General features: G+C 42.8%; 1 protein-coding gene across 3 annotated transcripts in view; it reads left to right on the top strand.

The window, feature by feature from the left end:
* Window positions 1–22,741: 22,741 nt before the first annotated feature.
* Window positions 22,742–24,306, top strand: part of RNASET2 (ribonuclease T2) — a 72,018-nt gene continuing 70,453 nt past the window's right edge. For 2 of the 3 annotated variants that reach the window (XM_048844019.2, XM_048844023.2), the window contains exon 1: window positions 22,743–22,884. The gene's annotated coding sequence lies outside the window, so the exon portion shown is untranslated. Of the gene's footprint in view, window positions 22,885–24,306 lie in introns of all 3 variants that reach the window. The other variant, XM_048844022.2, reaches the window with a different exon arrangement.

Raw genomic sequence — 24,306 nt, 5'->3', positions numbered from 1 at the left:
AGACTGTTTCTCTTTCTGATTCTTTATGATGTGTAAAGACTACCTCAAAAGTTTTTTTTCTTTTAATAATTTCCCTTTTCTGACTACTGTGGTGATCAGCTGACACCCTAAAACTGTAAACATGGGATTTGATCATTACTATCTTAGCATAAAAACTATAGATGACACTGTCCTAAAAAGAAAAGGCGTACTTGTGGCACCTTAGAGACTAACCAATTTATTGGAGCATGAGCTTTCGTGAGCTACAGCTCACTTCATCACGAAAGCTCATGCTCAAATAAATTGGTTAGTCTCTAAGGTGCCACAAGTACTCCTTTTCTTTTTGCGAATACAGACTAACACGGCTGTTCCTCTGAAACTGTCCTAAAAATAATTCTACCACACCACAGTCGTTCTGTCACTACTCCAGACAGCCTTCATTCCTGACACCATCTACCAACCCTAGTATTTTCTAACAATAGAGAGGAAACAAAAGGATTCATAAGTAACATTAAGAATATCAGAGGATATTACACTGTTGTAATTTGTTCTCCCATATACACTCGGCACCGTCCCTTGGTTTATAGTCATTTGTTGCTGTGTTTATATGGCACACTCCTTGGAGCAAAGACATGTCATTTTTATTTGTCTGTAAAATGCCATGGACCGCTTTTGGTAAAATTCTGCAATAACTTCTAGTTCTTGAAAAGACAAAAGTAACACAGATGTTTTAGAAACAATAGCCAGGAAAGGCCTGATTACAAATATGGGAACTCAAAAGGAGTTCCTCTTTGAGCTGTTCAGGAAATAATGAGGTACGGAAAAAAAAAATTCAGTTACAGCTTTAATGCAAAAAAGCATTGTGGTAGGCTTGAAACAAGGTGCTATATCATCATGTTTCAGTCTTGGCTGTCATATACAATTTTAATAAGTAAGTGTATATAGGACATAGTTACTTTCTATATTTCATATAATTATATGATCCTTCTTCTTTTTATCATGAACAGAAGAAACAAAATATAACTCTTTCCTGCATAGTACCAAGTGCCCAGGGGCCACAGGGACGTGGGGCTGGCCACTTCTGGGAGCGGCAGGGAGCCTGCCTTAGGCCCACTGCGCCATGGGGCTGGCAATCCCGCGTGCCAGATTCAAAGCCCTGATGGGCCGGATCCAGCTCGTGGGCCGTAGTTTGCCTTCCCTGTGCTATAGTGTACTTGGACTTTCAGAAAGCTTTTGACAAGGTCCAACACCAAAGGCTCTTAAACAGAATAAGCAGTCATGGGTAAGACTACGAATTTGTCACGCAGGTCACAGAGACACCTGAGGAGTTCAGTCAGCCCTGGGCCAGCCACACTGGACGCTGCTGAGGCAGTCTTGGGCCACCGGCCCCTTTGCCTCCCCCTGCCCCAGCAGCAGGATTTTGGGTGCATGTAGAAGGGGGCTCAGGGCTGGGGGTTGGGGCGCAGGTGGGGATGAGGCAGGCTCTGGGCGGTGCTTACTTTGGGAGGCTCCCTGGAAGCGGTGACATCCCCCTCCGTCAGCTCCTAGCAGACCCCTGCCTCTGCCTGCAGACACTGCCCCCGCAGCTCCCATTGGCCCTGGTTCCCGGCCAATGAGAGCTGCGGAGCCGGCGCTTGGGGTGGGGGCCAGTGCACAGAGCTAGGAGCTGGGGAAGGGACCTGGTGCCACTTCCGGGGAGCCGTGAGGAGCCGGGTAGGGAGTCTGCCCGCCCTGCCAACCCCTTCGCCCCCCAGCATCAGTGGCGGCCTGTCCCCCGCCCCTCCAGTACTAGCGGGGTCCCAGGCCACCCCTGAGCACCCATGGTGCCCTCTGGCTGCCGCCCTCTCCCCCCACAAGATTTAGTCAGTGGTGTATAGTACAAGTCATGGACAGGTAGTCAAGGGCTGTACGTTTTTGTTTACTGCCTGTGACCTGAACATGACTTTTACTAAAAATACCCATGACTAAAACGTAGCCTTAATCATGAATTAAGAGGGAAGGACCTCTCATGCATCAGTATCTGGTTAAAAGGTAGGAAACAAAATATAGGAATAAATGGTCTGTTTTCAGAATGGAAAGTGCTCAGTAGTGGAGTTCCCCCAGGATATGTACTAGGACTCATGCTATTCAAGATATTCATAAATGATCTGGAAAAGGACTAAATAGAGAGGTGATGAAGTTTGCAGATGATACTCAGATAAATTACTCAGCATAGTTAAGTCCAAAGCTGACTGAAGACATACAAAGGCATCTCACAAAACTGGGTGACTGAGCAACAAAATGGCAGATGAAATTCACTGTTGACAAGTGAAAAGTAATGCACATTGGAAAACATAATCCTAACAATACATACAAAATGATGAGTTGTAAATTCACTGTTACCATTCAAGAAAGAGACCTTGGAGTCATCATGGATAATTTTCTGGAAACATCTGCTCAATGTGTAGCAGGAGTCAGAATGTTAGGAACCATTAAGAAAGGGATAGCTAATGAGACAGAAAATATCATAATGCCACTATATAAATCCATGGTATGGCCATACCTTCAATACTAAGTGCTGTTCTGGTTTCCCCATCTTAGAAATGATGTGTTTGAATTAGAAAAGGTACAGAGAAAGATGACAAATCTGATTAGGGGTGTTGGACTCGTGTTCCATACAAGGAGTGATTAAAAAGCCTGGGACTTAGGAAAGAGATAACTGAGGGGGGATAGGATAGAGGTCTATAAAATCATGAATGGTGTGGAAAAAGTGAATAGGGAAGTGTTATATACCCCTTTATATAACACAAGAATCGGGGGTCACCTCATGAAATTATTAGGCAGCAGGTTTAAAATAAACATAAGGCAACATTTTTTCACAAAACACACAGTCTATCTTTAGAACTTATTGCCAGAGGATTATGTGAAGGCCAAATTGGGTTCAAAAAAAGAATTAGATAAGTTCATGGAGGATAGGACCATCAATGGCTGTTAGCCAAGATGGTCAGGGACACAACCCCATGCTCCAGGTGTCCCAAAACCTCTGACTGCCAGAAGCAGGGACTGGAGGACCGATGGATCACTCCACAATTTCCCAGTTCTGTTCATTCCCTCTGAAAGACAGGATAGTGGGCTAGAGGGACCTCTGCTCTGACTCAGTATTGGCATTCTTATGTTTTTATAATGATGAAGATACATATGTGATAATGGCACTGTGACTTCTGGGTGGCTTGCAGTTTGTATGCTGCTTATCAAGCACCTAAGTATGCATTTTTGTTACTTCCCCTTGACTACTGTGTAAAGATGTATTTGAAACAAACTATGATCCATTTATTTAGCTGTCTGGCAAGGAATATAGCATTCAGTTCTATAGATTTTGTGTACTCTGTTTAGTGATGCCTTCAGCTTCTAATATGCTAATCACTAGGCTCCAGATCATTCCCACAGGCAGGAAACCCCAAAAAAGTTTCTTCCAAATGTTTCTGTTGAGGGGGTAGAATTTAAACACACTCACACAGGATAAGCACACAAACCCTGCAGGATCCCTTGAGATCTGTGCAGATTTTGGTGATCCTGAGGAGCTCAGCTTCATCTGCATGGAGGTTCTGTGTCTACACACCTACTCCAGGACCCTCCCCATTCACTCAGACTCACTGGCAGCAAAGTTTCTCCTTCCAGCAACTGCCTTCAGAGCTGTTTTAAAAGGAAGGGAGAGGCTAGGGAAGGGATACTGTGTGTCTGCTCAGTCTTTGCATTCCTACTGCCTTGTTGCTTGCAGATCCCCAGTCCTGTCCTCTGTGGCCAGGGGACAGTGTCAAAGTCTGTCCACCCCTCATTCCCACCCCACCTCACCTCCATACTGACTGGAGCAGATCCAGATGTGGAGGGTCTCTGCACATGGGTCACAAGGACAAAACGTGGTGCCAGGATTGTGAGTGCTTCCTCAGGTCCTCTACCATTTCAAAATCATCAGTCACACGCCACAATTTAATAATATACAAACCATCATGGGATTTGTGTGAAGAAAAGCACACAGCATTCAATAAGGAGCTAAGTTCCCTCTATCAAGGGCCGGGAGGGGCCTCTGCCCTGGCCCCGGAGCTGCCACGGCTAGCAAGAGGCGCCTCTGCCCCGGCCCTGAAGCTGCCGCGGCTGGTGAAAGGTGCTTTTCCTTCTCTCCTGGAGCTGCCACGGTCAGCAAGAGGCACTTCTCCCCTGTCCCCGGGCTGCTGGGGCGAGTCCTCTCTTCCCACTGCAGCCCTGGAGCAGCCTGTACTGCAAACCACTCATCCCTGGCCCCACCATAGAGCCCACACCCCCAGCCAGAGCCCTCATCCCCCCTACACCCCAACCCTCTGGCCCTGATCCCCCTCCGGCACCCCAAACCCCTCGGCCCCACTCCCGCTACACATCACCTCCATATTGGTGCACATAACAAAATTAATTCCACAGGTGGATGTAAAAAATTAGAGGGAACATTGACAAGGAGTTTATCTTTTTTAATATATACAGAATAAGAAGTATATCTTATTTATACAGGTTTTTCAAACGCTACCTAGGAAATTTGTTACAGTTGCAGGTTCATTTGCAAAAATCATAGAAGTAATATTAAACATATTTTAAATGATATTTTCTACTATAAACCGCAAAACACACTTCAAAATCTTGTATCTAACGATAAGGGAAGGAAAAAACATTGAATAGGCTCTATAATAAAGTTTTTAAGATGAATAAGGCATTTTCAATGTAATCAAGTGACCCTGTTTCAGCTATTTAACATTAGGATAATGAAGACAGAACTGTATTATTTTTCTGCCAATCAGTTATCAAAGTTTTATTTGCTGGAATGTCTACTAGTACGAATGCTTTGCTATATATGAGTAAATATATGTATTAATATATATGTATTTTTGTATCATGTTTGTATAATTTACAGTTAATTAACAATAAAAGCCATATCTAATTTCGAAATTTGAAGAGAGTGTCAGAAAAATCAGACTGGTGTCTATAAAATCATGACTGGTGTAGACAAAGTAGATAAGGAAGTGTTATTTACTACTTCTCATAACACAAGAACTAGGGGTCACCAAATGAAATTAATAGGCAGCAGGTTTAAAACAAATAAAAGGAAGTATTTTTTCACACAGTGCACGGTCAACCTGTGGAACTCCTTGCCAGAGGATGTTGTGAAGGCCAAGACCATAACAGGGTTAAAAAAAAAGAACTAGGTAAGTTCATGGAGGACAGGTCCATCAATGGCTATTAGCCAGAATGGGCAGGAATGGTGTCCCTACCCTCTGTTTGCCAGAAGCTGGAAATGAGCGACAGGGGATGAATCACTTGATTACCTGTTCTGTTCATTCTCTCTGGGGCACCTGGCACTGGCCACTGTCGGAAGACAGGATACTGGGCTAGATGGACCTTTGGTCTGACCCAGTATGGCCGTTCTTATGAAAAAAATAGATCTAACATTTATATCTGAAAATCTCAAGCTACTTTACAAACATCGATATATATTTGTATCATGTTTGTATAATTTACAGTTAATCAACAATAAAAGCCATGTCTAATTTCCAAATTTGAAGTCAGAAAAAAATAGACAACATTTATGTCTGAAAATCTCAAACTACTTTACAAACGTCGATACATTGCTCCAACGTGAACAGTCCCCGTGTCGCATGTCCCATCTGTGCTCTCCCTCAGTACTCCATCAGCACCAGCAGCACAGCTCTTGGCCCTGTCATGCTGCCTCTGGCAGGCACTTTGCTGGCTCCAGTCTGCTTCCCCCTTCTGCAGCCAGTTAGAATCATGCAAGGGTAGTTACTCTGCCAAAGCCAGAACTTATACTGATCTGAGAAGGGAACAGTCCACATGCAGGAACTATTCCCCAGACACCTGTCGGGCTCTAGCTAGCCACTTCCCCACATTTCAGCTGTTCTGCAAAGGAGCTGTGCTTGTAGAGATTGAAGCAAAGCAGCTGCTTTTGCTCCTTTCTACACTTTGCCCCCCACCCTCCATTTCAGACTGAAATTGCTTGCTTGCTACACTTCAGAACCAAAATCATTCCCTCCAAGATTCCAAGCTCCTGTCAAGAATATTCTCCTACCAATCCCATTTATGAAGGGGTGGGACTTCTTCTCTAATTCTCTTCTGACCGCTGTTACAATTTTATGAGCTCCCATAACAAACAGAAGAGGAGTACTAGTGGCACCTTAGAGACTAACCAATTTATTTGAGCGTAAGCTTTCGTGAGCTACAGCTCACTTCATCGGATGAGCTTATGCTCAAATAAATTGGTTAGTTGGTGCCACAAGTACTCCTTTTCTTTTTGCAAAGACAGACTAACACGGCTGTTACTCTGAAACCTACCCTTAAACTCTGAGTCTTGTATTTTTTGTATCTCAGGCACCACAGATCCCTCATCGTATTCAAAAAGTAACTTCTAAATTTCACCCCAATAAATGTGCAGAGCACTGGGTTCAAACAACAATGAAAGAAGGCCAGGGCTTCTGTAATGTACTTTGCAAAGACTATTTGCTTTTCACTATCACACTGTTTATTTAATTTACCCATATTTATGGCAGTCACAAGAAGAACCATGTTATATGGTACTTGACAAACCAGGAAAACAATGACAATTAATATAATCAGACATATTGCTTTGTTTCTTTTGGAATTCTGAGCTTTCACCAAGGTTTTGACGATGAATGCATAGCAAAATACCATAAACAGCAGAGGGATAAAAAATCCAAATGCAAGTCTCAAAATGACAGATGTGTTTGAAGGAGTCTGGAGAACAGTTGAAAAATAACTCATAGACTTTAAGGTCAGAAGGGTCCCTCGTGATCATCTAATCTGACCTCCTGCACGTTGCAGGCCACAGAACCTCACCCGCCCACTCCTGTAATAGACCCTAACTACTGGCTGAGTTACTGAAGTCCTCAAATCATGGTTTAAAGACTTCAAGTTAAAAAGACTCCACCATTTACATAACACGGTCCCTAACCTTGAATGATGTTTTCCCATATTTACAAGTCTTTCTTCTAGCATAGTGTATTTGTTGTTTTTCTTGCACTTTAGCAATATTACTAAGAGCCAACGAAATGTCAGCATTCTTTCGAGCATTCAAATTAGTGCTGTGCTCCTTGGAGTATTGTTCATTGAGTTCCTGGAAATATGGTGGCTAATGAGCTTAATAAAATTATAACTGAACTATAAGAGGTGGTGATAATCTTCTGGAATAGTCCACAGAACTCCGTACAAAAACTTCAGCAGGATATCCAGTGACAACACAGTCTATGAAACATCACATCATCACAAATAACTCTTATTAGCCAATCAGTCCCAAGGTCATGACAATTTGTCCAGCGCTTCATTGAACTCCCACTTCCAAATCAATTGTTTCATTGGTATATTAATACACTTCACCAATACACTGCTTACCCCATTCATTTTCGTGATGTGCTTCCTCTGATGAGAAAAGAAATGGTGAGGACAGTTCTGGTGTCCTCAGAGTCCCTGTGCAGGAGGGAAGTGGATTGGATCAGGAGAGCAAAACAGGAAGTGTCAAGAGAGCAAAACAAGAAATATGCAACAACAGAGAAAACCAAGACTAACAAAATTCATCAAAATACATTGTTTTCACTGAGATGTTCCAGTTTTGATGAAGTCTTCGTTGAAAAGGTAGGAAGTTTTTTGAGGCAGGGGAAAGTGAGTCTGATACAGTATTCTGGAGTCTGGTGGTTAGGGCATTGGCCTGTGGTGTAGGAGACGCAGGTTCAAGTTGCTGCTCTGCCAGATTCAGAGTGATCTGGGAGGAAAACTCTGCTGTGAATCAGGGGGAGCAGAGACTTGAAGCTGGCGTCTCCCCCACCACAGGCCAGTGCCCGACCCATGCACTCTCCCTTGATGTTTGAAAGGTTTTGCTTTCATGCCAATGCAGAACAAAAACTAATTTCAACATCTCAGCAAGTTGCCGCGAAACAGAATTGTTCTCTGGTCAACTGTAGTTGAAGGTGATAGTGCCTTTGAACTGAAATTGAGTGTGTTTGTGTTGGTGAGGAAGAGCGGTAGTGGACTAACACTTGGAGACTGGTATTAGTTGTGTGAATTCTGCCTTAACTTACGATTTCTTTGATTTTCAGTATTTGCATTGTTGTGAGGAAACACACACACTCAACCTTAACTCTAATTTAACAAACTCTTTTCTATAGGAATTGTTTGGGTTTAAAAAATTTTGCATATGGAGCTGTGGGGACTGCAGACGCATTTGTGAAGGGGCTGGAGAGAGAGGCTAGACTGTGTGTGGGACTGAGGAGATGGTCTTCTCTGTTTCAGACTTGGCACGCCCATTAGAGAAAGCTTTAACCAGTGCTCCAACTTCCTTTGCCTGCCTCTGAAAGTTTTAGTTGTGAAGTTGCAGTAGCCTGGAAGCCTGAAAAGACTTGAGCACCTGGTGGAGGAAGCTTGAATACTATTTAAAGCTCTTTCTTGGAAGTATAAAGTTTCAAATCAAGCAGATGTGATTGTTTAACAGGCTCCACTGTTTCCCCAACTCTGCTTCCTGGCCAGCTCCACTCTCAAGATCCTCAAACAGTCTCTATCTGCTCCTTTAAGTCTTGAGTAGGCACTTTCTGTCTTCATCCAGCTCAAATAAATTGGTTAGGCTCTAAGGTGCCACAAGTACTCCTTTTCTTTTTGCGAATACGGACTAACACGGCTGTTACTCTGAAACCTGTCATCCAGTCATTGTCATTTGTCCAATCTCCATTGTCCCAGCTGATTTTCTTGTTTGTTGTAAGCTATCAGCACTCACATGCAGGACAGCTGCTCCTTTCTATGGTTTTACCAAGATGCAGGAGACAGGCTGTACCTGAGTCCTTGTTTATAGTTCAGCCAATGAAGCCTTGAATTAACTAGATGTAAGACAATGCTATCTCTGTCAATTTCTCCCTAGGTGATTTACCTTGCAATTATATATTAAAACCACACACTCTGTCACAATGAATCATTGTGAAATCAATTATTTGCCACAATAGTTGTTGTAAAATGCATTTAACAACAAATAAATTGAAAAATTGCATGCAGTGTAAATAGAAATAGTTATGGCTCAAAGTATTTACAGACCATACACATCAATTTAAAAAAATAACCCATGCCTTAGATTTTGGAATAATCTGCAAGTGAGTCTGTTTTCAATTCTCAAACTCCAGGGACCCTAAAGACCCCCAGCCCCGTGCCCCCCAGGCAAAAAAATCAGAGGTGGCAATTGTCACAGAGTCACCAGGCAATGGTCTGGAACTACTCCATAAGTAGCCAGTCAGGACTCTGGGGGAGCATGCCTCATCTCTCTGAGTATACTGTCTCCAGGGCAAGAAGTTTACACAGCTTCGACCTTCCTGGGTCTGACCTTGGAACATTCAGCATCCCCTTTTCACACTGTGTGATTCCTGCAGCAAGTCCGCACAGGTGGGGCTCCCGGGGAAGCCAGAGGGCCCTGCACCCCAACTCCGCAGTCAGATGTGACTCTCAGCCAGCCGGTAAAACAGAAGGTTTATTGGTCAACAGGAACACATCATAGAACAGAGCTTGCTATTACAGACATCAGTGACTTTCAGCCAAGTCCAGACACCCTGGATTCCCCCTCTTCCAGGCCCCCCACGCAGGCGGCCTGCTTCCAGCTACCCGACCTCCAACACCCTCCTTGATGCTCCTCCTCCTTCTCTTTGTCTCGCTTCCCGGGCAAAAAGTGTCACCTGGTCCCATACCCCCTCTTGGGTCTCAGGTTACATAGGTGCAAACAGCTGGGCAGCCTCACCTGCCCTGAGGGCCTCAGCAAAAATCACAAACCCAATTCCCACCACCTATGTATTGGTGCAGGACACAGGGAAACTAAGGTACACACAGCATTAGGATAGGATAGTAAGACTCACATGCAACATTCCAAGATGAATATAACCCCACTTTGTCACAGCAATATAAAGTTCTTTTTAGTGGCCTCTTAACAGGCATTTGGTTCGCGTGCCTGCTTCTGGCTCTATTTTTCTATAATGTAGTAAGTAATTATCAGGGGTACATTTTCATATTGATCCACTAAAAAACGTAAGTTCTTTAATAGTGCTTCTATATATATATACACACACACACAGAGTCTATACTAGGGTGGGCAAACTTTTTGGCCCAAGGGCCACATTGGGGAATAGAAATTGTATGGCAGGCCATGAATGCTCACAAAATTGGGGAGGGGGTGCGGGCTCTGGAGTGGGGCTGGGGATGAGGCGTTTGGGGTGTAGGAGGGTGATCCGGACTGGGATCAAGGGGTTTGGCGAGCGGGAGGGGGATCAGGGCTGGGTCAGCGGGTTGGGGCGTGGGGAGAGGCTCAGGGGTGCAGGCTCCGAGCGGTGCTTACCTTAAGCGTGGTGCGGCTCCCGACACAGCTCCCCGGTTGGAGCGGAACCAAGCCGCGTGGTGCGGTTCTGACCCAGTGCCCTGGCTGGAGCAGCGGAGCGGGGCTGAGCTGCGTGGTGGGGCCCAGACCCAGCGCCCCGGCCAGAGCGGGGCCAACCAGCATGTAGTGTACGGCCCCCGACCCGGCGTCCCAGCCAGAGCAGGGCCGAGCCACGTGGTATGGCACCGACCCAGTGCCCTGGCTGGAGCGGGGCTGACCCTCATATACGGCCCCCGACCCAGCACCACAGCCAGAGCGGGGCTGAGCCACTTGTATGGCCCCCGACACAGCTCCCAGGCCGGAGCAGGGCTGAGCAGTATGGTGCGGCCCCGAACCAGTGCCCCGGCTGGAGCACCGGAGCGGGGCTGAGCCGCGCGGTGTGGCCCCGACCCAGCACCCCGGCCGGAGCAGTGTCAAGCCATGTGTACAGCCCCCGACCCAGTGCCCTGGCCGGAGCGGGGCTGAGCTGAGGGTGTTGCAGCTCACGGGGCCGGCTTAAAACCCACCCCTGCTATAGAATATTCAGGGAATTCCCTCAGTCTTCCCTGTTGAAGCTGTTCCACTGTGTACAAATAATTAGTCATTGGGGAAGGAGACTAGCTCCTGGTCTCCCACCTGCTCAGTGGATGCCCTAACCACTAGGCTGTAGAGTCATTGTCCTCTTTGATCCAGTGGCTGTAATTCTTTAGCCAAAGTGGAACAACTTCAATAGAAGAGACTGAGGGTGGATCTCCCCCCGCAATCAGACTAGTCTATAGCTCAGTGGTAAGTGCACTCTCTTACGAGATCCCTGTTCAAATCCTACTTCTTTTCTCCCCATCAGGTACAAGGGGGAATTGAACCTGGGTCTCCCATATCCCATGGGAGTGCGCTAACCACTGTGTTAAGATTGATAAGATGAGTAACACCTCCTCCTAAAGTTGTGTTGTGGGGAGTGAGGCAAACACACAAGTAATTCTCAAAAGAAACAACTTAGGCCCCTAAACAGCCTAGCAGAGATAGGCACCTCCCTGCAGCCCAAAATTAGGCATTGAATTTTGTGAGCACTGCTCTCTCTCTAACTTCTCTGTTGTTGAGTTCGCTCTCCGACCACCATGTGGTCTCTTTCCCAGAGCCCACCAGTCCCACTCATTCCCTGTCCTCTCGGCCTTTCCTTGACTTCCAGTCCATCAGCACTGATTACTTCTCATGTGCTCTCAGCCCTTTCTTCTGTTGATATGGTTGTTGATTCTCTCCGTGTTTCATTCTCCTCTGCCTTTGATCCTTTTGCCCCTCTCTCCCATTGCACGGTCCACCCTGGGAACCCCCAGCCTTGGCTCACACCCTACCTCTGCTTGTTCCATTCCTGCTCTTACACTGCAGAGCATCTCTACTGGAAATCCTGTGACCAGGCTTACTTCCTACACTATACATTTGTTTTCTCCTCCTTCGGTTCTGCCATCTTCCTAACTAAATCATTTTACTACTCCACTTAATTGAATCCCACACCTGCAATCACAACGGCCTTTTTGCCACCTTTGACACATTCCTCAAAACCCCCTCCCCCTTTTTTTCTTGTCTTCACTTCTCTCTCTGCACAGAATCTCACTGATTTCTTCCAAGAGAAAACTCACAAAAGATGTGACCTTCCTCTCCTCACTTCTTGCCTTTTCTTCTCACTTCCTCTTCTACAGTGCTCTTCTCCTCCTCCTCCCCTGTCACAGTTGAGGAAGTTTCTCATCTGCTATCCTCCTCTAACCTCTCCACTTGTCTCAGTGACCTGATTCTATCCCCTGATCTCCTCATGCCCACTCTCATCCCCTCCTTTACTCTTCTCCTTAACATCTTGCTCTCCTCTGGCTCTTTTCCCTCTCGAGTTACTTTCCTTTAATTCCATTCTAGAGCCTCTCCAATCTGGCTTCTGGCACTTGCATTCCACTGAAACCGCTCTTGCCAAAGTCTCTGGTGACTTCTGAGCCAAATCTGAGAACCAGTACTCCATCCTCATCCTACTTGACCTGTCACCCACTTTTGATGCCATCAGTCGTGCTCTTCTTCTTGAAATATTGTGCTCCCTTGGTTTCTCCTTCTCAGACTTTAGCAAACAGAAGATCCCCATTTTGATTTACGATTTTTCGTGGACCCCCAAACCAGCTTCTATTTTTCCTCGAGGGTGCTCAACCCCCACTCAGCCCCAGACCCTGCCCCCATTCCACCCCTGCCCCCAAAACCCCCTTCTTCCCACCCCTGCTCCACCCTGCCCCAGAAAAATGGCACCTGATTACTCAGTAGATCTGCTCACTAGGTAAAATTCATCCATGTGGAAAGTATGGGCACAAGTTCTGTGCACCAATTTGAGTCAAATTTAAGTCTTCAAAACAGTGCAGAGGAGAAATCTTTCTTTAAGGAATTATAATATATATAGCCCATATAGGAAATTAGAAACCCTGGAGTTACAGGAAATAGTGAAGAGTGCTAAAAGACCATACAGTGACCTAAATAATCATAATAAATTGTGGGGCAGTAAGACAACTAATAACAATGGCACATTCTTAGAAAAGTTAATTGATGAAAACCGTTTAATGGTTTTAAACTGTGGCACCCCAACTAGATTTAATGCAGCAGATGATAGTTTTCCTTGCTTAGACCTTGGAATTATAACAACAGACATTGTAAGTGGATGCAGTTGAGAAATATATAAGGAAAAAATATATAAGGAAAAATAAATCCCTATCCTTACTACTTTTCAAGGCCAAGGTAAGGTTGAAGGTAATAGAAAATTACCCACCTGGAATTTTAAGAAAGCTAATTAGACACTATTTACATGTAACAGAGTAGCAGCCGTGTTAGTCTGTATCCGAAAAAAGAAAAGGAGTACTTGTGGCACTTTAGAGACTAACAAATGTGCCACAGGTACTCCTTTTCTATTCACAAGTAAGTGTACTGAATTTGTGAATGTTCATTGTATATGATGACATAGAGAATTTCAATGGCAACATAAAAAAGAGATTAATAGCAACAGCTACAGTAGCTATACCTAAGATATTGAAGTACCCCAAAACTAAAAACTCACTTCCATGGTGGAAAGAGGACTGCAAACTGGCAATTATAGAAAGGAATGAAGCCTATAAAAAGCAAAAAACACAATGAATAGTAAAGATCTAACAAAGTATAAAAGAAGTAAGGCAGTCGCACAAAGAATTATTAAAAAAACAAAAACAAAGAGAGTTAGAGGAAATACTGTGGGTGGATAAATAAAGGTACCAAGACATCAGAAATGTACAGGCAAAATAGAAGAATGAATAAAATGTAAACTAAGCATAGTCACATCACAGGTCTTATCTGGACTGATAAAATAAGTTCTGATAATGAGAAAGCAGAAGTTTTAGCACAGATTTTCCAAGGGGTTAATAATGATGAAAATCAAAGTGCAGTTTTTCACCAAATTAAAAGACAATTCACTGAACAGAATCATAAGCTATTATGTAGGTGGGGTAAATATGAAGATACTGTACTGAATGAATGGTTTTGTGTGCAGGAACTTGAGAAAGCTATTGATATCAGCAAGAATACATTTCCAGGTAAACATAATATATGCAACATAATATTTAAATATCTCTCTCAAACCAATTTGAGAATTCTCTTGGAATTATATAATATTATATGGGGAAAAGGAGCGATACCAGGAGGGTGGAAACATACAGTAGTAATTCCAGTACAAAAACCAGACTATCCACAAAAGTAGATGCTTATAGACCTATTGCCCTTATGTCCTGTTTGAGTAAAATTATGAAGAGAATGGTTAATGTAAAGTTTGGTTGCCTATTTGGAAAACAAGGTGCGGAATGGTTTTAGGAGAGGAAAATGCACCATTGGTCACATTGTAACTCATATTTTTTATTTTTTCCTACTTTAACAAAGGTTTCATGATAGCTGACTTTCTAAATATTGCAAAGGCATATAGCATGCTATGGAGGGAAGGATTGTTGTACAAAGTAGGTGCACTAGGGATAAGGGGAAGAATATATGAATGGATTAGAGACTTTCTGAGTAAAAGGACCATGTAGGTCAGAGTTGGGAAAGTTATGTCAACTATATATAGTATTAAAAATGGTACATTGCAGGGAATTGTTATCAGCCTGACCTTATTTAATATTATGATAAATGATATCCCAAAACAAGTAAATGTTGAGGTAGGTGTCACTCTGCACACAGATGATTGTGCTCTGTGGGTTGGGAGCAGGAATACTGGGGTGGCAGAAAAGAGAATCATTAAAACGTTAGGTGAGACCTCTGACTGGGGAAATGCATGGAGTTTCAAGTTTTCCATTGTCAAAATCAAAGGACTGATCTGTACAAAAAGGAAAGTTACAAAGGAATGTAAACTGTATCTGTATGGAGGACAAATATATATAGTTAAAAGATTTACATTCTCAGAGGTAATATTTAATACTAAATTACTTTGGAAAGATCGTATAGACTATGTTAAAGATAAACATACAGGAAGGAATAACCTTCTTAAAAGTCTTGCTGGGAATAATTGTGGGGCAGATAAGAAAACATTACTGATGGTATAGAGAGCCTGAATCAGACTGGTTATTGACTATGGCTTCCCAGCTTTTGGGTCAGCATCAAAACCAGAACTTGAAAAATTAGATTTAATACAGGCCCCAGCACTAAAAATTGTGTGTGCAGGGCATTTGTTACAACATTACATGGATGCTACAGATAGCATCTAGTGAAATGCCAGTTATATTATGAATGAAACTATTGGATTGAACTTCCTGGTCCAAAGTGAATGGGTATTGTGTTGAGGAAAGTATCTAACAAATATATGAAGATTGTTGGGAATTTGATGGGCAAACTATAGTACATAATGTTAGAACTCCATGTGCCATTCAAGTTAAAGTGTGAATGCAGAAGTTGGAAGATAAGAAAAGCTAAATGGCATCAAAAGTTTTAGTCATGGGAAAGTCAGATAACCAAACATGGATTTAGATTTATTTTATAACCTTAAGGATAAAAAAGAGACAGTAGGTATTTAAAATGAAGTATACCAATATATGGATGAAAAGTGGAGTCAGTTTTTGTCAGATACATACAGATGGGCCTGAAAAAGAAAAAGCAGAAAGAATAGGAGCAGCATATCGTATACCAAAATTTCAAATGAATATATCTAAAAGAGTGACTGATTTTGTAGCTGTTATGACTGCCTAACTGGTAGCAATAATGCTAGCACCACATTGGATTTGGGATGTACTCCCAGCAGCAGCAGTCATTTTTTTGGATTCAGTCTCAGGTCTCACGGTGATTAAAAAAGCGTCTCAATATATAGAAGTGATTTAATCAGCACAATTATATTTCTAATAGCAGAGTTAGTATAGATTGGGATACATGTAGCATTAGCTTGGATCCCAGTGCAGATTGGGATAACAGGGAATGAAATGGTGGACAGAGCAGCTAAAAACACTGTAAGGAATGGAAAGATTGACAAAGAATACCCTTAAATAAACACAAATTTCCAAGCCTAGACAGAAAAATGTAAAAGAGGAATGGTAAAGAATCTGGATTAATGAAAAAAGAGGAAGAAGGTTTTTTGAATTGTGCCCTTGAGTTGAGGATAGTGAGATATGTCAGGGCCTGGCTGGAAAAAATGAAGTGATTTTGTTTTGAGCATGAATTGGCCATTGTGGCTTAAACAAAAACTGTTTTCAAATAAATAGACACAGAGATGGACTATGTGTGTTCTGCAAAATGAAAGAAACACTTGATCACCTTTTGTGGGTATGTAAGGGCTTTGATAAAGAAAGGGAAATGTCTTAAGATAACAAAAATTACATTATGTTGTTTAGTAAAAATATCAGGGAAATGGGGTAGTACCATGTGGTGTTATATCCCCTGAAGGACACAAGGCAGAGTGAGAGAGTATAAGTATTCCTAAGTATCTAGGAATTATAGCTGGCGGCTATAGACTATTCAGTCAAGCCTGCTTTGCCATTAAAGAAAGAAAAGAAAAAGAATTAGGAGAACTTGACATAATTAATGTCTAGGAATAGCCCAAAAGACAGTGGGCATCTCAAACCTTAGTCCATACCATAAATAAACATTAACTTGGGCTGGGATTTCAATACTTTGCTGTCATACTGATGACTGATACTCTGGCCAAAAGATGGAAGGGAGTGGGGGAAAGTGACTATTATTATTTGTATTAGATAGCACCTAGGAATCCCACTTATGGACTAGGACCCAATTGTGCTAGGCACTGTAGAAACACAGAACAAAAAGACAGTTCCTACCCCAAAGAGCTTGCAGTCTAAGGCTAGCCTATACAATTAATAATTTGAGTTTCTTGAAAAGTCTGTAATGTGGGGATTGTGGGGATTTGCAGGCACTGAATTTCAATTTGGCCTGATAATTAAAAAAAAAAAAAAATAAAGCCATGTCTCAGACTAGGGGGAAAATTCGTTTTGAAATTCATTTTACCATGCCATGAAAAAGGTTAGAGGCGACAATGGATTCTAAAGGAAAACACCTTATTATGAATTCATAACTAATATTTCTATAAGATTCCTAAGAGTTTGCATAATCTCCCCATAGATATTTTTGTCATGTAGTTACTGTTTAAAACTCTTTAATTTCTTGTCATCCCAAGATGACTTTCCCTGTAATTACAAACCTCATTTTATACTTATAGGACCAGATTATCCCACTCTTACTTGTGTTGAAGTCAATGGGGCTATTCATGGAGTAAGGTCCTACTCAAGCTGAATAAGGGTGGCAGAATCTGACCCCTAGTGAACCTAAGTGTCATACACTGTTATAACTGAGAATTAATAACTAGCTACCATTTTGCCTGGCATCTACGAGGTAAGCAAAATCAAGCAGAAGTGGAAACCTTTTTATTGATTTTGGTTAACTGGTACAGAAAGTCCCATTCCATGGGTGTCCAACTGGAAATGTGCCAACGTAGACTATTTGCATTGGAATAATGATCACAAAGTACAAGGGTCATATCACACCAAGTCATACAATTTTGACAGGTTTCAGAGTAGCAGCCGTGTTAGTCTGTATTCGCAAAAAGAAAAGGAGTACTTGTGGCACCTTAGAGACTAACCAATTTATTTGAGCATAAGCTTTCGTGAGCTACAGCTGCTGAAGCTCACGAAAGCTTATGCTCAAATAAATTGGTTAGTCTCTAAGGTGCCACAAGTACTCCTTTTCTTTTTTCATAACATTTTGTTAGTGTTAATTAGCTAATATGTGTAAATTACTTAAAAATTGCAAGAGAAATTCCTGCATTGTACAAATACATGGCTTTCAGTTGTTTTACACCGAGGATCAATTTGTCCCAACAAACATTATGTAAGTGCAAAGAAATTTTTATTCAGGAGCCAGAGAAACAAAGGAGTAAAAATCCTTCACATTGTTAATACAGCTGTGGGAGTCCAAGGGGAAAAACAAAGCAGTAATCAAAGTACAACAGCATTTCATGCTAAAGAAAAGAAAAAGCATGCTAAATTCAAGAGCCTCTGAAAAGCATAGTGTGTTTAAAAACTAGAGTAGTAATAAATAATTTTGAATTAGGAAGAACCTTACATTTCAGGCAGCAAATGAAAAGGTTTCAATGCTAAACTGAAGTTATACCAATTTACATCAGAGATTGGTTTCCTGGATTTTCGGATATGGTTGTCTGTAAGCTCACTCACCATTAATAAAAGGACAAACTTTTCATTTCAGAAATGATTACTTGAGCAAACTCAATCTTGTATTTAGCTTTTTATTTTTAAAGTTGGCTTCTACCACAGAAGTTGACATTATTGAATTAATGGTCTTTAACAGCTGTATAGTTTCCTGCCTTAGTACATCATGTATTGCAACACATAGAAATAAAGTGCAACTTGTCTTTATTCCTCATTATAGAGCTCAGCATTTGCATCAGATGTGGTGATTGATTTAACTGCTGTTATTGATTTGAGACAATATGTACGAAGCTGGTTTCCTAAGAGGTACTTTGGCAGGCATTTTGAAGCTTCCCTGGGGAGAAAAACCCATTATCTACTGACAGGTTTCAGAGTAACAGCCGTGTTACTCTGTGTCCGTAAAAAGAAAAGGAGTACTTGTGGCACCTTAGAGACTAACAAATTTATTTGAGCATAAGCTTTCATGAGCTACAGCTCACTTCATCGGATGCATGCAGTGGAAAATACAGTGGGGAGATTTTATATACACAGAGAACATGAAACAATGGGTGTTACCATATACACTGTAATGAGAGTGATCAGGTAAGGTGAGCTATTACCAGCAGGAGAGGAAAAAAAAACCTTTGGTAGTGATAATCAGGGTGGGCCATTTCCAGCAGTTGACAAGAACTTGTGAGGAACAGTGTGTGTGGGGGGAAATAAACATGGGGAAATAGTTTTACTTTGTGTAATGACACATCCACTCCCAGTCTTTATTCAAGCCTAATGTAATGGTGACCAGTTTGCAAATTAATTCCAATTCAGCAGTCTCTTGTTGGAGTTTGTTTCTGAAGTTTTTTTGTTGAAGAATTGCCACTTTTAGGTCTGTGATTGAGTGACCAGAGAGATTGAAGTGTTCTCCGACTGGTTTTTGAATGTTATAATTCTTGGTGTCTGATTTGTGTCCATTTATTCTTTTGCGTAGAGACTGTCCGGTTTGGCCAATGTACATGGCAGATTTGGCATGAACAGCAGCAGAAAAATCTTGCAACCTCCACCATTAATGCAGTACAACCCACTTCATTTTGGAATAACCTTCCAAGGGAAGCAGTGGGGGCAAAAGACCTATCTGGCTTTAAGATTAAACTCGATAAGATTATGGAGGAGATGGTATGATGGGATAACATGATTTTGGCAATTAATTGATCTTTAAATATTCATGGTAAATAGGCCCAATGGCCTGTGATGGGATGTCAGATGGGGTGGGATCTGAGTTACTACAGAGAATTCTTTCCTGGGTATCTGGCTGGTGAATCTTGCTCATATGCTCAGGGTTCAGCTGATAGCCATATTTGGGGTCGGGAAGGAATTTTCCTCCAGAGCAGATTGGAAGAGGCCCTGGAGGTTTTTCGCCTTCCTCTGTAGCGTGGGACGGGTCACTTGCTCGAGGATTCTCTGCTCCTTGAAGTCTTTAAACCATGATTTGAAGACTTCAATAGCTCAGACATAGGTGAGAGGTTTATCGCAGGAGTGGGTGGGTGAGATTCTGTGGCCTGCATTGTGCAGGAGGTCAGACTAGATGATCATAATGGTCCCTTCTGACCTTAATATCTATGAATCTCATCAATGTACCTTAATGTTGACCTGAAGACATTATCCATGTCCATTCAGTCCTTCTGGGACAGTTGACAAGGATTTCAGTTCTTTGGAGGTGGCGTGATTTTTTTATGTGGATACTTGGTGATGCCACTCGTGGGATTTACAGAGCTCCCAGAGACTTCCGTTTTTACCACTGTTAAACTCTGAAATTTCCTGTACTGACCATTGGAAGGGGCAGAATACTAAACTAGATAGACCTCTGTTTGTATCTAGTATGACAATTCCTGTGTTCCTATACAAGGGTGAGGAGAAAACTACTTTTGCCTCCTCCCCTCTCCCATGGTGCAGATGTATAAACAGGAGCGTAACATCACCAGAAAATCTCACCCAGACAATGAGAATGTGACATTGAACAAGAGCCTAAATAGCAAGTTTATCGAAAATAAGTCTACCCACAATTTTGCACTTGTATTAACAGAGGATATTTGAAACTTGGCCCAGTGTATTCATAACCATATAATAAAAATTAATCATGCTTAGTATTCAGGCTGCATGTATCAAAGGGGAAACACATAACTGATTGTTGGATATTTTTCTGATTTATTACAACAGATAGAAAGCTCCTAACCAAAGTGATGTGTGACAAATTTTGTGGTTCATTCCATTGGGTTCTTTCCTGCTGGTTTCTCAGAACATGAATGTGATCTTTTGCAACTTCCCTTATGACACTGTAGAAGAAAGAAGTACAGCTCAAACCATACATAAACTCAGGTCTCAGCGCTCATTTGTTCCTCTACTATGCTTACTGTACTCCATAGCACATTATTTGCTATTTAAGTACTGTGTGTAGTTAATAAAATGATTTTAAAGCACCCCCACTGCCTCACCAAAAAGCTCATTGTATTTCACAAATTATTAATATGTAGTCAAAATAATAAACAATAATTAAAATATAGAACACCCTAAATACTAAAAGAACGACAAAGCTGTATTACAAAAATGGAGTATGTGGGGGTGTCTTATGCATGGATATCAAAAAAGGGGAGCAGTAGACCTGAAAACAGGAGCAAGTTACATATACCCTAGAGCAGGGGTTCTCAACCTCTTTCTTTCTGAACCCCCTTCCAACATGCTATAAAAACCCCACTGCCCGCCTCTGCCACAACAACTCTTTTTTCTCCAGATCCAGTAGATTAAAAGCCAGTGCTGGCATTAGGGGGTAGCAAGCCCTGAGGCTCCATGCCTCAGGGGACTCCGTGAAGCTAAGTTGCCTAGGCTTTGGCTTCAGCCCCGGGCCTCAGTGAGTGTAATGCCAGCCCTGCTCTCTAGTTTATTTTGATGGTCCCCCAGAAACCTGCTCACGGCCCCCCAGGAACCCCCGGATCCCTGGTTGAGAATCACTGCCCTCGAGATCACAGCTACAATAAGGGCAGCTGACCTAAATGGTGGAACCCCAAAAAGTTGGGAGGTGAGTAATGGAGATAGCCTTGGGGCTCCAGAGGGAAACATGGGCAAATAGGTCATTTTGCATCATGGCCTGAGTCTGAAGAAGAGATTCTTAAGATTTGGATAGGAAGAGGTCATCAGTAACTTTTGTGAAGGTAGTTTCAAGAGGAGTGGATTTTGTTCTGTGTTTCGGTGCTCAACTCCCTGCACCTCTTTACACTTTATTTTCATGCTTTAGTTTATAACAGACACGTTGGATCCCTCTGTTGTTTGGTGCATGGATACAAGCAGATATATGCATATATATGCACAGGGCTGTCAAGCTGTGTCATCTTGAATGAGGGAGGTAAGATAGATATATGAATGCAATCTTCAAATGTCCCATCTAACCCACACTGCAAAATCCTTCTCAGGAGAGCTTTTGAAAAGAATAGGAGTACTTGTGGCACCTTAGAGACTAACCAATTTATTTGAGCATGAGCTTTCGTGAGCTACAGCTCACTTCATCGGATGCATACCGTGGAAACTGCAGCAGACTTTATATATACACAGAGGGGTGGGAGGAGGTATTGTTTCATATTCTCTGTGTATATATAAAGTCTGCTGCAGTTTCCACGGTATGCATCCGATGAAGTGAGCTGTAGCTCACGAAAGCTCATGCTCAAATAAATTGGTTAGTCTCTAAGGTGCCACAAGTACTCCTTTTCTTTTTGCGAATACAGACTAACACGGCTGTTACTCTGAAACCTTTGAAAAGAATGCCATCTTAGTTCACAAAGAAAGTGTCTCCAACAACACAAGTGAGCCTCAGCTGGTGGGTGCTAGTGGAAAGGTGGGGTGTGTGAACTTGGGGAATGGTGCATTAGGGTAATACAAACACATTGTGAAGCCTTAGCCTGGGCAGACTGTACCTAATTCTGCGAGATACAGGAAGGTGCAGGCTGAGATTTGCCAAGGAAGAAGCTGGACACCCAAACCTCCCTAAAAAGAAAAGGAGTGCTTGTGGCACCTTAGAGACTAACACGTTTATTTGAGCATAAGCTTTTGTGAGCTACAGCTCACTTCATCGGATGCATTCAGTGAAAAATACAGTGGGGAAATTTATATACACAGAGAACATGAAACAATGGGTGTTAACCATACACACTGTAACGAGAGAGTGATCAGATAAGGTGAGCTATTACTGGCAGGAGAGCAGGGGAGGGGGGATGACCTTTTGTAGTGATTATCAAGGTGGGCCATTTCCAGCAGTTGACAAGAACGTCAGAGCAGCAGTGGGGGGGAATAAACATGGGGAAATAGTTTCACTTTGTGTAATGACCCATCCACTCCCAGTCTCTATTGGAGCCTAAGTTAATTGTATCCAGTTTGCAAATTAATTCCAATTCAGCAGTCTCTCCTTGGAGTCTGTTTTTGAAGTTTTTTTGTTGAAGAATTGCCACTTTTAGGTCTGTAATCCAGTGACCAGAGAGACTGAAGTGTTCTCCGACTCCAAGCCCCACTGAATGTCAATGGGAGCTGCTGGGTGCCTAACTCCCTTTGAGGACCCCGGCCTCTTTCTAACACGTTGCTTAACGCTCCCAAGAGGTAGCCCCCGCCCATGGGACCCCACTGACCGCGGCTCACCCGCCCTGGCTGCAAGGGCGGAAGGGCAGCGCAGGGGGCGGGGTTTAATGCCGGCTCTGCGCGGAGTTGTTGACGGAAGTGGCCTCTTGCGCTGAAGCGAGGCGGCTGCTGCCTGAGCGAGACGCTGGCTCTGCGTTAGCAAAGGGCCAGGTAAGGAAGGGGTGCGCGTGGCTGGGTTCGCGCCTCTCCGCTGTGGCTGGCGGCGACGGGGAGGGCGCGGGGGAGCTGAGGCTGGATGCCTGGTGCCTGCTGTTCCTGGGAGCTGCGCAGCTAGAGCGGCACCCGCCAGCCTCACCCCGGCGCTCCCAAAATCAAAAGCTTTCTTGGTGTGGCTAGCCACGCACAGCTGCTCGCCCGGGTGCCTGTCACAGCTAGCTGCAGTGTACTGAGCAGCTGCCTGGTTTGTTGCCTGGGCTCTCTAATCCATTTGCCAGTGTTGCCCCTCTCTGACTTGGTAGCAAGTTGCAGCACGATGCAAAATGTCCCATCCCTTTCCTTTCTCCTGGGATTATGCAGCTTTCAACGTGCCCCGCCAAATTTAACACACACAAAAATATGGCTTATGGGCCAACGACCAAAAAAAAAAAAAAAATCTCCTAATTCTTAATCTAGCCAAAGAGTCCCCCCATTCAATCCTTCCCCTCAGAGGAACCCTTGAAGAACAGATGTGATCTCCGGTTATAAATTTAGTTAGTTACTAAAACCTGCAAAGGGGGTCCGGGATTGTGTCTCTAAGGTGCCACAAGTCCTCCTTTTCTTTTTGCGAATACAGACTAACAGGGCTGTTACTCTGAAACCTGTTCTCCTGAGTGTTATCATAGCAACTAGTACAGAGCAAGACAACACTCTCTGGATACTCTTGCAAATTAATTAAGTGTCCCTGAAGGTCAACAGATCCAGACTTGGTGTGTGTGTGAAGTGGGGGAGTCAATTCCAGAGCTAAGGACTAGGGCTCTCGATTAATTGCAGTTAACTCATAATATTAATTGAGATAAAAAATTAATCACAGTTTTAATCACGCTGTTAAACAGTGGAATACCAATTGAAATGTTTTAAATATTTTGGATGTTTTTCTATATTTTCATATATATTGTATTCCGTGTTGTAATTGAAATCAAAATGTGTATTTTTATTACAAATATTTGCACTGTAAACATGATAAACAAAACAAATAGTATTTTTCAGTTCACCTCAAACAAGTACTGTAGTGCAATCTCTTTGTTGTGAAAGTGTAATTTACAAATGTAGATTTTTTTTTTTGTTACATAACTTCAGTCAAAAACAAAACAAGGTAAAACTTCAGAGCCTACAAGTCCATTCAGTCCTACTTCTTGTTCAGCCAATCACTAAGACAAACAAGTTTGTTTACATTTACAGGAGATAATGCTGCTCTTTTCTTATTTACAATGTCACCAGAAAGTGAGAACAGGCATTTGCATGGCACTTTTGTAGTTCTCATTGCAAGGGATTTACGTGCCAGATATGCTAACCATTCTTATGCCCCTTCATACTTCGGCCACCGTTCCAGAGGACATGCTTCCATGCTGATGATGCTAGTTAAAAGAATTATGC

This window comes from Caretta caretta, chromosome 3 (genome assembly GCF_965140235.1).
Source record: "Caretta caretta isolate rCarCar2 chromosome 3, rCarCar1.hap1, whole genome shotgun sequence".
NCBI classification, from domain to species: domain Eukaryota; kingdom Metazoa; phylum Chordata; order Testudines; family Cheloniidae; genus Caretta; species Caretta caretta.
The sequence above is the reverse complement of the archived record's forward strand: the minus strand, read 5'-3'. Positions and strand labels throughout refer to the sequence as shown.